This window comes from Cervus elaphus, chromosome 21, assembly GCF_910594005.1.
Source record: "Cervus elaphus chromosome 21, mCerEla1.1, whole genome shotgun sequence".
NCBI classification, from domain to species: domain Eukaryota; kingdom Metazoa; phylum Chordata; class Mammalia; order Artiodactyla; family Cervidae; genus Cervus; species Cervus elaphus.
Window position 1 is genome coordinate 16846354 of NC_057835.1, and position 12961 is coordinate 16859314.

The following is a 12961-nucleotide window of genomic DNA, read 5'->3' on the forward strand; positions in this document are numbered from 1 at the left end:
GCGCCTGGGTAACCACGTTCACGGTCCATGGACCCAGGGCTGGCTCTCCACGTTCAGGATCCAAGACCCCAGGGCTGGGCTCTGTGGAGCCTCTGCTAGGCCAGGGGGCTAGACTTGGGAGCTGGGAGCATGGCCACAGTGCTCTGCTGTGGGGGTCCAGGGCACTCCAGCAGGAAGCAGCACGCCTGGTGGGGGGTCCTCAATTACAGGTGCACTTGGATCCACTCAACTAACACAGATCCAAAAAAGTAACGTCTGGAACAAAGGACCCCGGCTGTCAACCAGAAGGAGAAGTTCCTTAGAGGAGCTGGGCAGAAGTGGAGACCAGGGAGGGAGGTCAGATGGTTCAGGCCTCCTCTGCATCTCGCGTGGTAAAGAGCAGGTGGAGAAGCGGGTGGGTGTCCATAGGCCCGGCCTCCCCCAGAGCCTCCCAACACAGGTCCTGAGACTGACAAACTATTGGGTAAAGCCCACATCCCCAGCCCTTCCAGAACCATCTTCTGTGGTTTCTTTGTCAGAGATTCTGCAAGCAAGCCTGGCCCACTAATATCTTAACATAGGAATACCTTACAATGACGTCTACTGCCCTCCTCCACAAACACACACACACGAGTTCCTCCCTCCTCCTGGAAGGCTAAGTACAGTGGTTACTAGCACAAGCTCTGGAACCAGACTGCTGCGGCTGGGATACCAATGCAGCCACTTTTTAGCTGCGTGCCTTCAGACACTGTACTCAACCTCTCTGAGCCTCAGTTTTAGTCATCTGTAAAGAGGGGCCAATTATGGCACTATAATCCTGGAATGATGGCAGGAATTAAATCATATAACAGATGAGATCTGCTTCACATTGCCCAGGACTTCATAAACACTGGATGAACATCAGCTCTGATCAGGAAGTCATTCAATGTTGCTGATCTGACTGGTACCGGCTTCATGGAGTGTCAAGCGACCGAGAAGAGTTAAGAAAAGAGGGAGGGATCAGCTGGTTTCCTACATTCCATCCCATTTCAGGTCAGGATTTCCCACTTACCCACAAAACGGAGCTCCCCACCATCAGTCTGAAGATCAGGACGCCAAAGCTCAGAGGGGCCCAGACAACAGAGCAGGAAATGGGCTAAGAAACAGACAAGCTTTCCAAAGCGCCACCCTGCCAAGCACATCCTCATCACTCCACACCATTCACCCACCCCCTGCCGGCCCCCATCCCCCCAATCCTTCTCCCCCCGCCCCCGACACCCCTCCACACAGCTGGGACACCCGTACCTGTTCCTCTGACCCCAGTGGAGCAGAGCCAACCTGAAGCTGGACATGATGCGTGGAGCCCTCGGGGCTGAGCGCCCCTGCACCTCCCCACCCTCCCCCCAGTGAGGAAGACTCCCCACATACTCTTGCACTGCAGGCACACAGAGAATCCCACCCTCGAGGACCACCGTGGCCCCTGCAGGTCTGATGTGCCAGCAATCTTCTGTCTGCTTCCAAAATCCTCTGGCCAAACAGCTCCTCAGAATCCTCCACTTCACGTGGCTGGTCACTGCCTCAGGAGGGCAGCCCCCGTGTCTCTGCAGGGGCTGCCCACTGCCCGGCTTTCCAACATGCAGGCCTCCGCACTCCCAGGTCCCTATACCTGCCCAGCACACCAGGCCCCCTAGCAAAGCCCTGGTGGTTCTGAAAGGTCCATCCCGCCCACTGAGCTCATATATGAAAAAAAGTGTCCAGGGGTCACTTTCCAGAGAGCTCCCTCCTTGTACTAAACATGCATGTGCCAGCTCAGGAAGCCATCCTCCAAGTGTGTGTGTGTGTGTTGGGGGTGTGGCAGTGCGGGGTGGGGGAAGAGTAGCTCTAATACTGCTCCCATTTTGCAGGTGGGGAAACTGAGGCTTGGAGAAATGCTCAGTCTAGGGTCACCTACTCATAAGTAACAATGCAGGCCTCCTCACTCTAAGTCACATCATTTTATTAAACACCTTTTATACTATTTTCAAGGGGCTTCCCAGGTGGCTCAAGTGGTAAAGAATCTCCCTGCCAATGCAGGAGACACAAGAGACCCGGGTTCTATCCCTGGGTCAGGAAGATCCCCTGGAGTAGGATATGGCAACCCACTCCAGTATTCTTGCCTGGAAAATCCCACGAACAGAGGACCTTGGCAGGCTACAGTTAGTTCATGGGGTCGCAAAGAGCTGAACACAACTGAGCGCGCGCGCGCGCACACACACACACACACACACACACACACACACACACACACACACACACACACACACACACACACACTGCTTTCCTGTTGCTTCCTCTGATTTAGTGAAGGGGAGGCATGTCTTTCTAGGATTGACCCTGAGAACACAGCAGATACCCACTTTTAACCAGTGATTATCTGCCCAGGGCACATAGGGAAATGTGCAGGATCCCATCCCCTTTAATTTGAAAAAGTCGCAGCTGGGTCTGGAGAGGTTGGCATTCATCAGCAAACATGAACCAGCCAGACGTGGAGGGCTTTGAATACTAGGTGAGCCAAAGCCTTGCCCTCCCACCAGCAATGCTCCTGGGCTCCCAGCAGAGAGGGACCCATGCGGCAGAAGCACCCCAGACTACAGAGCACAGAGACTCAGACCACAGAGGACAGAGCCCCCTGGCTCTGCCGGGAAAGCCAGGAGGCTTTGCAGAGCCCCCAGCAGGGTGAAGAGCCAAGACCAGTGGGGGTGGGGAGAGGTGCCGACCGTCTTTAACACAAGAAGCCCAGGTCACCCGAAAGCAACTGTGTGTGGAAGACGGAAATCTGGTGGGGCTTTGTGGAATTATAGTCCACATAACCTCAGCGTATTACCCAGAAAAAGAAACCAAAGAGGCAAATGCCAAAAAGATGAGGCAGTCACAAAGCGACGATAGAGAATGGCCTGGGGATGCAGGGCCCGCGGGATAAGTGGAATGGCATTTCCTCCTTAGTCACTGGAAGGCATGGGCTCAACTCCAGGCCAGTGAGGCCACTGGAGCCACGTGAATTGGCCTCTTGTTCCTGGGAGAGAAACTGAATCGGGAAGGAACTGGACGGGGAATGTGACCATTCCAGCCCCATCTTCCTCTTCCCCTTCTTCGGTCTGTACCCCTCCCCTGCCCTGCCCCATCCTGCCTCCTCGCATTCTCCATAAACCCCTGCCTTAGAAAACCCCAAAGCCAGGATCCCCAGGGTGATAACGCAGAAAACAAAATCCTTTAAAAGGGCAAGAACTCCCGGAAAAAATCCACAAAGATTTCACATTATCTTTCTGCAGCCCAGGCTTCCTGACCCCAGTCTGGTCATTGAGTCATCTCACAACAATCCAGGGGTCTGTCCACTGCACGACCTAAATTGTTTGCTTGCTGTAGATTTTTTGTTTTTTTTTTCCCCTCCCCACCCATCCTGCCCACTCCGCCCCCTCCCTTGTGGTAGCCGGGCTGACAGGCACCCGGCAGGCAGACCAGCAGAGCTGGGTACAGCTTCCTGTGCTGTCCTCCCCGAGTGCCGGCCGGCCGGTGGGTCATGACTTCCGGAGACACGGTAGTGGGGAGAACCTGGGATTGCAAATAGAGCAGGCAAGTGTCACTTCCATCAGGCACAGAGAGCCAGGGCCCCCGCAGGGCCCCCTCTGTCCATCTGGGACCTGAGTCCTGACTTTTCCCGCAATGCAATCTGACATTTCTGGGGCAGGGAGCAGGCAGCCTAGGGAACAGGATCCGGGGAAAACTTAGAATCCCAGCTGCAGCCTTACTCGCTGGGTGTCTGAACACCAGCCTCCACGCTCACACCTATAACGTGAGACTCAGAAAGCATTTCTACCTTCTGGGTGTGGGAGGATTATTTCAGTCTTGGCACATGGTGACAATAAAGGGTAACAAACATGCAAGCACTGTTCCATCAATGTCTACACACGGACACCCGCTATGCCTACCAAGCCAGATCTAACCACTTGACAGAACTGTTTGGGAACAAGACCCACACACTGAACCACAGGAGCATCAGGAAAACTCCATCTTCTGCAGACTGCAGCCATCACACCCTACTTTTAAGCCACTTCCACGAGAATTTCAAATATACAAAATGTGCCTCCAAATGCCCTCCAAATAGGTTTGTAATCCAAGTATAAGAAGGTGATAGAGGAGGGCATGGCAACCCACTCCAGTATTCTTGCCTGGAGAAGCCCACAGACAGAGAAGCCTGGTGGGCTACAGTCCACGGGGTCCCAAAGAGTCAGATACAACTAAGATGACCAAGCACGCATGCACAAGAAGGTGACCTCTCATAGCCCAAGTTCAGAAGAGTAGGACTTCTATGAAGGGAAGGAAACAGAACGGAAGAAGAGTCCCCACCAACATCCACTTTATCTCTAGTTTTCTCTTAATATCTACAAAAGCAAGGATTCAAAGCAAACATGCCTCCTTGTTTACCACTGGTTAATCCTGGGGGTGGGGACAGGGCCATGATGCAGCGGTCCTTTGTGGCTTCTCCTTTTGCGTTTCAGACCTGGATGATTCACGTGATACAAAGAAACCCCCAAACTCAGCAGATTCTGAAGTCCAGCAAGTCCCTGAGAAGGACGGAGGAGAGTGGGAGCTGGAGGCACCCACAGGACCCCCAGGGCTCCACTACTTTAAAGGGAGGCGGGGCTGCCTGTGTCCTGAGCACACGGTGGTCCAGAGCCGCCTGGCCTGAGCCCTAAGGAAGGTGCTGGACCCAGTCACCTCCGCCCCTGCCACGCTCCTTCCCAGGGGAGCCGGCATGAAAAGCACAGCCAGACACGGCCAGGCTGCCCAGCTCTCGGGCACCTTCCCAGAGGTGACTCATGGGTCCTCTCGACAAGCGCGCGAGGGGCACAGAGCAAGGAACGCCCCCTCATTGAAAGATGAGGAGCTGGAGCCTCAGAGAAGTCCCAAGAATGGCACGGAAAACAGGGCAGTCTCAAAAGCCTCGCAAAGCTGTCATATGTCCAGGATTTTCTCTGTGTGGGAATCTGAGGTCGGGGCAGGGGACTAACCCCCGGCCAGGTTTTACAACTCAGGTCATCTCATTTTCATGATAACCAGCTTCCCAGAGGAGGCGAGGAAGGCACAGAGAGGCAGAGCATCCTACCCAAGGCCACACAGCCAGCAAACGCCAGGTTCTCTAACATGCCCCCATCATTCCCCTGGAGCATGTCTCCATCAGGGCCATTCTCATATTCCCCGGACATGCAACAAGAAGCTTCCAGGGCCCCTGACTGAGCAGAGGCCTGGAAGCTTGTCCTGGCTAATGTTTATTTGTTTATGTCCTCGACTACCTGCTAAACCCAGTCTTGAAACTCAGAGTGACTCAGAGACCTCACCGGGAGCAGCTGCTCTGGGCTATAGCCAGATAAGCCTCCACAGCGGCAGGAGGGGAGGGTCAGGGCAGTTCCTGGTAGTTAGGTGGAGCCGAGCCCCTCTCCCCAGAAAGGCCGAGCCCATGCGGAGTCATGGAGAGTAGCAGACAGGTAGACGGGAGGGAAAGACCCACTGCACAACCAGCTATTAGCATGGCTGACACTTTTACAAGACCAAGCAGGGGGACCAAGCTTTCCCCACCACCATGAGTGCCAGCAAGGCAACAGGTGGGAAGAGAGGACACCCGGGGATGGGAAAACAAGTGCACAGCCAAGACCCTGAAGATCCTGCGGGCCCACAGCAGTCACCCAAGTCCCGGGGCTGCAGACGCAGGCAGAGCGGGACTCTGGCCTCTGACACCTAAGCTATGGCACATCACTGCCCAGCTCCGGCCTCTGAAGCCTTTTCTCAGAAAGTTCTCAAAAGCAGAAGTAGAGAACAGCTCCCGAAACTGCAACTACCCACAGAAGCCTGTTCTTTTACTCATGGGGAAGGGATAGTTGGGGGGCATTTGGGGAGAATGAATACATGTATATATGTATGGCTGGGGCCCTTCGCTGTCCAGTTGAAACTATCACAATATTGTTAATTATCTATACTCCAATATAAAATTTTTTAAATACATTTTTTATTAAAAAAAAATAAATAAAATAAAATAAAAAAAAAACCCTGTTCTCTTTATCCTACCCCAGTAGTCCTAAGTGAATAGACTGCATGGGTTCTAATGTCAGAATAATGAAAAATAAAGCTCCGCTTTTTATTTTAAGGTCCCCCTTTGGAGAAATTAAATATCATTCCTGAACTTTTTCAAATCTGCCCCTCTTCCCCCTCACCATGGCCTTTCTTGCCCTGTTGGGTTACTCCCAAAGCCTTTCTCATTAACCAGGTTAACCAGGGAAGAGGCTCAAACTCACACGCCCTGACCCTGCTTTCCAGGGGCCAAGGCCACAGTCCTGCCCCACGGCGTGAGAGCTCTTTTGTGCAGCGGCTATAAACCTTCCATTGCCTCTGAACGCACTCAGGGATAACAGGGTGTTGGGGAAAGGGTGAGAGGTCAAACAGAGACCCTCCTGGAATCTGCCCCCTTCATTAACTTCGGAATTCTGCAGGCCAGTGTTTTCTCAAGCCTTTTTACACTAAACACTCACCCAGGAGGAGGGCATGGCCATTCTCACACCCCAGGCTCCAGCTGAAAAAGCCAGGAGCCGGTTTCCTGGGAGGAGAGAGGGGTGAGGCCAGCAGCCTCTGTCCTCCCACGGGGAAGAACTGACACTGAAAGAGCAAAAACTCTGGAAAGAAGTAGAGATTCTGAGGCGTGATGGTTCTGACTTTGCGGATGACGAAAGAGAGACTCAGAGAGGCTTAGGAGCCACAGCAAGGTCACACAGCTGTGAAACAGCAAAGCTTCACAACCTGGCTGTGTTTTGCTCCAAAACCATAGTCTTCCAAAAACTGCAGTGCATAGCCAAAAGAGGGCAAGAATGTCCCAGCTGCTCCCCGCCACCCTAAGAAGCAGGAACCTGGGGGCTGGGCCTGCCACTCAAATTAGCATTGAGGACCGTGTGGAATTCCAGGATTGGACAGGGCATCCAACACTGAAAACACTCCTCTGAAATGACACCCTATTCATGATACCTGACTTTTGTACAGCTTTGATGTTTTCCAGAACAAAGCATTAAAGAGCTCATGGGAAAAAAAAAAAAGACATCCGAAAGAGCCACCAAGATGGTCCCTTGCTAACACAGCACTCCCTACCAAAATGCACGTGTCTGTGGGTTTTATTATGGGTCAGCCTCAGAGGCTGGGACACAGTAAGCCCTCAACAAACATCTGCTATCCACACAGGAGGAGAACCCAGAATGTGAAGTTCTTTCGTATCTTCCCTACAACCCCAGTGAAAACCCCATCATCCATATGCTGCTTAACAAGCCTCATACAAAGACTACATCTTGTAACAACATTTTCTCAGTGTTTATGATCCAAGAGGAGTCTCTCCTTTTCAAAAACAAACAAGTTTCTTTCACTGAGACCAAGGGGCAAACTATAGCCTGCAGGCGCATTGCCAGTTCTTATAAATAAAGTTTTATGGGGACACAGCCATGCCCCTTCATTTACATACTATGGCTGCTTTCCAGACACAAAGGCAGAACTGACTAGCAATGACAGAACCATACGGCCCACAAAGCCTAAAATATTTACTACCCAGCCCTTGGAACAAAGATTTGCCAAACCCTGATTTAGACTCTGTATGTTGCGCTAACCAGGAAGTCAGAACTAAATGTAATGTTCAACGTTAGTAACTCATGAATCCTCAATGGTCTTTATTTCCATAGGTCTGTATGTTTTGATCTTCTAATTCCATTTTAACACTTGGTTTAAAAATAACTAAGAACCCCTGAGTGCTGATCATACGTCAGGCACTGAAGTAATCCCTTCAATATAGTCTCTTATTTAATTCTCACAATAAACCCACAGGGTAGGTTATACTATCCCCTATTTACTGAGGAGAAATGAATGGGGAAAAAAAAATGAATGAATGAATCATCGACTGATTTGCATGTAGCAATATTTACTATTTCATAATCCAATCCCAGAAAGTAATACAGGAGCTGATCTGCAAACTTTGGTGCTCAATAAGTAGAATACAGTTGGCAGAGACGTCAATTCAAGCAGAATTATAGGATTCTACAGCACTATCATTCAAGATTCCTTTTGTTTTCAGTCTAGCTTCAGACTGAGCTGTGCAATCGCTTCATCATGAATCTTCTGGATTTAGGGAGGATCACGGTGGACTGAACATCAGAGCTGGCATGAGGTGGGACACAGAGCCACTCGATCAGTCTGGGGGACCCCTCATCTCCCGTGACGTGGTCGGAGTCACACAGCCCAAGTGCCACCAGTGGAAGCAAGGACGTGTGCTCCGAACCGAGCCCCCTGCAGGAGGGCCGCATCCAGGTGTTGCCACCTTTTTGCCAAACCGACCTTTTTCCAACTTCCCTAACTATTAATACGTCTTAAGCAGTAATATCTGCAAAATCACAGGCATGTTCTTTTTCTAATTCAAATGAAAATAAACATAAAACGGTTTTTCTAAAAGTCTGCCCCCCATGTAAGCTAGAGGCATCTTGTACACTTCACTGCATGCATGAGAACCACCAGCCTAGCAGAAGCAGGAAGGCGGAAAGCTGACATATCAGAGGGTGCACACCAGCTTCTCCACTCTCCTGAGACAAGCTTGGCAGTTCTCTGGGTCTCTCTGAACCTCAGTTTCTTCACGTGTAAAGGTGGGGTGCCACCCACTTCCCCGGGTTGGAAGACTGATCAGGCGTTGATGAACACTAAGCAACCCCATGGCTGTTCACTGGGACTGGTCTACACTCAGCTTGTGCAGACCCCAGGGGCCCAGGCCAGCCCTGCTATGGGGGAGCAGGTGCAGGTCACTAAGCCATGTCCAGGAATGCCGGCTGGGGTGTCTGTGGATGTAGGGGGCAGCGCTGTATCCCCTAGACCCTCTCCCTCGACTCCAATCCTCACAGGGGCCTATCAGTTAAGTAAATTTGAAAAAAAAAAAAAAAAGTCAGGCCTGCTCTAGCAGCAGCCTGGGGTAAGAGGGCTCAAACAGAAACAGGTTCTTCCAAGCAGCGAAAGACAGACTGTGCGATGAGGAGACTGTGCGCGTGCAAGCCAAGTCTCTTCAGTCATGTCCGACTCTTTGCGACCCTATGGACCGTAGCCTGCCAGGCTCCTCTGTCCATGGGATTCTCCAGGCAACAATACTGGAGTGTGTTGCCATGCCCTCCTCCAGGGGATCTAGATCAGGCCAAGCAGAAACACGAAGCGGCCACTCGATCGCAAAGGAGAAACTGGACGAGTCGACGTGGACCCGGAAATGGCAGCTCTGGGGGCAGCAGCAGCACCACCACCGCTGCCGGGCCCACCAGCCCCTCCACCGCGTGCCTGGTGCTCCGGGCCCACGGCGGCTGGCCCGCCCAGCAGCCTCCTGGCTGACTCCTGTCATCCCAGACTAAGTGCCGCTGCCTTTGCGCTCAGGCTAGAAGAGAAATCAGACCTTTCCCTACCCACGAGGGCAGCAAGGCCCAGAGAAGAGAGGGGATCTGCCCGAGGTCACACGGTCGCTGGCAGGGGGGCCCAGAAGGGAGCAGGAGCTGTGTCGCTCAGTCCCAAGCAGACGGCCCCGAGGCTCCGCCATCAGTGACAACTGTGTTCTGGGGCCGCCTGTGGAGCCTGGGGAGAACCTCCTTCGCTAGTCTGGGCCCCCAGCTACTCGGGTACCAAAATCAACCGCTGCGGTGCCAACCCCGCAGGTCTGGTCTGGGGCTGGAATGGAGTAAGGTCTGCCACGTGCCCTGCACAGGACATGTCTTGTGATTATTCGGACATCCGTGCCCACGGCGTGCAACAATCCTGCAGACACGGGGCATCTGCTCAGAGTAGCCAGAGGGGAGGGGAACGGGCACCTTACTTCTCGCCGCGACCGTTCCGAGCCTTCGGGTGCCCGAGCCCACCCACCCCCTCCTGGGAGGAGCCTGAGATAACCCCAGACCACCACAATGGGGTTGTTCTAGGGAGCCGCTGATAAAAGGAGAAAGAAGCAGGGCTGCGGGCCGTGTGATAAGAGAGGGCGCTGCTCTGCAGCGGGAGAGCGGGGGGAGATGGCCGCAGAGACGCGAGGAGGTGTGCGGGTGGGAGCGGAAGGGCCAGGGTTGTGCCTTGGTGTCCACACTCACCTCGCATCCCCCGGGCAGCTCTGATGGCCACTGCGAGACCAGCCAAGTCTCCCAAGCCTCCAAGGCCCCCTAGGCCCTCAAGAGCCCCCTCCCAGGGTGACACCTCCCCCTGCCCCCCCTGGCCATGGGCAGCAGTGAGCAGAGCACCTGTCAGGCTGTGTTGTCCTTTCCTCCCAGCAGACCTCCGGGGCTGCACTGAGTTCCCACCACACCTAGTCCCAGGGGACCAGGAGCCTCCTCCCTGGGGGGCACAGAGTTCATACTTATAGTCTGGCTCTCCAGATGACAAAGAGGACCTAGGGACTCCAAGAGTATTCCATCGCAGGCAATGCCACACGCACACACACCCTCCTCCTCTGCTTTCTCTGGAATAAATAACCTTGGGCAAAGTTCTAAGCTGTGAACTGGGCACATCACTGCCCACCCAGTGGAACTGTTGGGCTGGTTAAGTTCTGCAGATGCTCAAAAACCGTGTCTCCCTTCCGTCTGTCCTTTTCACAGAAGCTGAAAGCAAAGCACCGAGACAGATCTGATCCAATCAACTCCGACGCAGTGAATAAGGGGCCCGCGTGTGTTTAGCTGTGAGCAAGGTACACATGCCTCTCGACCTCGGACAACTTCCGAGGATGGGAGGAGGACAAGAAATCAAACACCTTGCATAGACGGATATAATATTTCGACACAGGGAGGAGCTGTGGGCCGGGACAGTGGGCAGTGACCAGAGGGACGTCATTTCCATGAGAAGGTCAGGGAAAGCTGAGAAGTGCCGCAGGGCGTGAGCAGAACCGGGAACCCAACCAAAACGGAACCCCCGGCCCCGCCCCACATGCCTTCTCTGCAGGCAAGTGCCAGGCGGCCCCAGGTGACCTGAACACACGGGACACTGGCTGTTAGAGCTGCCACTCTCCTCTGGGCAGCCCAACGCTTGGGCAACATCCCTTGGAGTCATCAACGTCACAGCTGCCCGGTCCGGACAGCCTGTCAGCTGCAGAACCACCCAGAACCCTGTGTTGTCTGGTCCGCCTCCCTCACACGGACACAAGGCTCCCTTCCCTCGCCTGCTGCCAGCCGGGCACTCAGCCCTCCCATAGGCTCTGGGGACTGGGACCTTTGATCAACTGTCCACGCCAGCCAGCAGTGCCTAGTTAAAAGGCCAGCACGGCCACCCCCCAGCCGTGATCAGAAAGGTTTCCAAAGCCTGAGCAACAACCTCTTTCCAACCACGAGGAACACTCCCACTGCGGGCTGGGCATCAGCTGTGTGCCGGGCACGATGCTGGCTAGCCACACACACACAAGTGTTCTGGGATCCTCAACACCGATCCTACGAAGGACGATGACATGTCACCCCCCCTGAGGAGAGGGGAGCAAGGAACCCAGCAGTCACTGTGTCCCCGAGTCACTGGGTGGATGTGGGTTACGGATCCCAGCCCAGGATCCTCTGGCTCCAAGGCACCCAGCTGACACATGGCTCCTGGTTCCCGGCTATAAGAATAGAGCCGGCTGCATGATGGTGACCTCTCCCGCCAGCCAGGCGGCGGCACCGGAAGCCCAGGTGGGTGCTGGACTGAACACGCGGAAGATGCCTACACAAGGAGGAGGTGGGTCTTACGTTTCAGAGGCAGCCCCTGGGGGAGCTGGCAGAGCTCCAACCGAACATCCCCGTCAGTGAGAAAGGCAGGAAGTGTCGGTCCTCTGTCTCACATCTTCATCCAGGCTGCAGGAATCCACAAGGTGCTCAGCCAGGGCCCTCCTAAAACCACCATGAGCATCCAGAAATGTGGCCGGTGTGTGTCCCTGGAGAGCCTGCTTCCACCAGCATCAGTCCCCATGCAGGTGGCTGAGTATCGCTGTATATCCACAAGACTCAGTTCAGTTCAGTTCAGTCACTCAGTCGTGTCCTACTCTTTGCGACCCCATGGACTGCAGCACGCCAGGCCTCCCTGTCCATCACCAACTCCTCCAGTTTACCCACAAGACTCAGAAGATCCTTAAAGGAAGCTCCTTGCAGCTGACAGATGCAGCCATCATGAGGGACCTTCTTTTTAATTCCTTTCTGGTCAAAAGATCAGGCCTGGGGATGAGAAGAAGAAAAACAAATCTTGTTACAATCATGCACCCAGAGCAGCAATTGTTCTTCCTTCCTGATGTTTGACCAAATGGACAGAGAGGAAGGGCTTCCTTGGTGGCTCAGACAGTAAAGAATCTGCCTGCAGGGTTCGATCTCTGGGTTGGGAAGATCCCCTGGTGAAGGGAATGGCAATCCACTGTGATATTCTTGCCTGGAGAATCCCATGGACAGAGGAGCCTGGTGAGCTACAGCCCACTGGGTCACAAAGAGTCAGAAACGACTGAGCAACTAACATACACACACGTGCACAGAGAAGGAAACTCACTAAAAATAATGCCCTGTAGCTCTGACACTTAAATACGGGTGAGGGCGGGGAGTGTCACCTCCCACCAGCACCAAAGCCCTCTCGCAAAGGGAACGGGGTTTCACTGCTTAGGGTTCCTCCTTAGGAACTACCCAAGGATAGCAGGGGGGCTGAGGTATGCCCACTATAAAGAGGAGGACAATAAATACCAGAAGGGTTAGGTAGCCCGCTTGGGGACTTACCAGCAGGGGCAGGCCTGGCACACAGCCCTGGGCTCCCCTGCAGGGCCCAGAGGTCCCAGCTGAGGGGGTGTGGGGTCAGCTGGTAGGAAGTAGTTCTCTGTTTTGTTTCATTTTAAAGATAACCACAAAGCCCTGACATCCTTCCAGGCCTTGTCCTGCACTGTGAGCCTCTTCAGAGCAGAGCTTGGGGCCTCTTCTTTTTTTTTTTCATTCATTCAGCAACTACC

The 12961-nt window shown here is 53.7% G+C and overlaps 1 long non-coding RNA gene across 1 annotated transcript in view; it reads right to left on the minus strand.

Moving 5' to 3' along the window:
* Positions 1-11723, minus strand: part of LOC122679662 — a 149528-nt gene extending 137805 nt beyond the window's left edge. The window contains exon 1 of the long non-coding RNA XR_006336471.1: positions 11329-11723. This is a non-coding gene — a long non-coding RNA (uncharacterized LOC122679662). The remainder of the gene's footprint in view (positions 1-11328) is intronic.
* Between the last annotated feature and the right edge of the window lie 1238 nt (positions 11724-12961).